Below are 2,087 nucleotides of genomic sequence, written 5' to 3' on the forward strand. Positions count from 1 at the left end.
TCTGCACTGTTTCCGTCTGAGAAGGGCTAGGGTTCTTCTTCCAATCAAGGAAACTATTCATCTTCTCAGTGTGGGGGTATTGGAAAGCTCAGACCTCACAGCTTCTGTGGTGTGGATTCGGTGGTGGGCTGCTGTGCCATGTGGCCACACGGTGGCTCCAGAGCCCTTTGTAGTAAAAATGAACTCATCTATTCTGGGGTCTCGGCTGAAGCTGCTTTCTGCTTACATGGTTTCACCAGACTTCTTCATACTCGCTGTAAACAGAGAAGGATGCATTTGTGTGTGTGTGTGTGTGTGTGTCTGTGTGATTGTGTTTATATTATGATAGCTTGAGCATATTCCGAGGTCTAAATAATGTCCATGGGGCTGAGAGTAAGCATCAGATTCCGTCTGTTCAGCCTCCTGGATGGGAGTCGGTCTATCATCTATGTTTGCTTATGAGTATATATGTGTGTATCGTTACATCATATCCTTTACTATCTCTACCTACATCTGTATCTAATGTTTCCTGAATTAAATGGTACTAGACTCTTACCATTAACATAAATTATTATTTCTTTTAGGGAGGCAAAATTGATGTATGAAATTATACCACTTTCAGGTATACAACATGTTTCGATAGTTATATGTATTGCAAAATGATCACCACAGTAAGACCGGTTGACATCTGTCACCACATATAGTGATGAAAAATGTTTTTTCTTATGATGAGAATATTAGCAACTTTCAAGTGTACAATATAGTATTATTAACTATAGTAACCACACTATAGGTGACATGCCTGTGGCTTATGTATTTTATAATTAGAAATTTGGACCTTTTGACCCCTTACTCCCCTTTTCCACCCCCCACCAACTGCTGGCAGCCACCAATCTGTTCTCTGTATCTATGAGTTCAGTTTTTTGTTTTTGTTTTTTGGTTTTTTTTTTGTTTTTTTAGATCACACATGTGAGTGAGCGCATACAGTATTTGTCTTTCTCTAACTAACTTACTTCACTTAGCATCATGCCCTCAAGATCTATCCATGTTGCTGTACATGGCAAGATTTCGTTCTTTTTCTTTTTTTTTTTTTAAACAAGCTCTGGACAGTTTAACTAAAGAAAAATTTTTGTGCAACTTACTTTTCACCAGTCTTTTCTGGCATGCTTCTAATGATACCAGAATTATCTGGCTTAATGATAGCCAGAGTGCATGTTATTTCCCACATGCTGTGTCCAGCTCAATATTATTGCCACTGTGGCGATGGATACCAGTTTTGGCCAACAGGGCGTATTATTCTATTTCAGATTTCCTTAAGGCTGGGCTGTTGTTGGTGAGAATGACCACTTTAGCTTGTCATTTCTAATCATTTTCAGAGTCTGCTTGTATCCCACTGAGTACTTTCCACTTTTCTTAATCAGTTGGCGCCTAGAGTTGATCAACCCCAGTGACTTTTTCACCTTCTTTATGGCCCCCATCTTCCTGCCTTAGGTGCAGGGCAGCCCCAGCCAAGAGCAGCCACCAAGATGGCCAGAGTGAGACAGGAAAGGGAGCCCACTAAGATTTCATTCCTTTATATTACTGAATAATATTGCATTGTATACACACACACACACACACACACACACACACACACTCTGCACTTTCTTTATTCAGTCATCCTTCAATGGCCACTTAGGTTGTTCCCCTGTCTTGACCATTGTAAATAATGCTGCAATAAATATGGGGGTGCATATTTTTTTTTGAATGAGGGGCATTGTTTTCTTCAGAAGCATATCCCAGAGTGGAATTGCTGGATCACATGGTATTTCTACCTTTAATTTTTAAAAAATTTTTTTAAAGATTTTATTTATTTATTTATTTGATCAAGATCACAAGTAGGCAGAGAGGCAGGTGGAGAGAGAGGAGGAAGCATGCTCCCCGCTGAGCAGAGAGCCTGATGTGGGGCTTGATCCCAAGACCCTGGAATCATGACCTGAGCCAAAGGCAGAGGCTTTAACCCACTGAGCCACCCAGGCGCCCTTACCTGTAATTTTTTGAGGGACTGCCATACTCTTTGCCCTAGTGGCTGCACCAATTGACATTACCACCAACAGTGCTTACTAGTT

At 40.8% G+C, this 2,087-nt stretch overlaps 1 pseudogene; it reads right to left on the minus strand.

Annotated features, from left to right (window-relative positions):
- Positions 1-1,117: 1,117 nt before the first annotated feature.
- On the minus strand, positions 1,118-1,457 carry LOC132015096 (large ribosomal subunit protein eL30-like; annotated as a pseudogene).
- Between the last annotated feature and the right edge of the window lie 630 nt (positions 1,458-2,087).

Source organism: Mustela nigripes, chromosome 4 (assembly GCF_022355385.1).
Source record: "Mustela nigripes isolate SB6536 chromosome 4, MUSNIG.SB6536, whole genome shotgun sequence".
NCBI classification, from domain to species: domain Eukaryota; kingdom Metazoa; phylum Chordata; class Mammalia; order Carnivora; family Mustelidae; genus Mustela; species Mustela nigripes.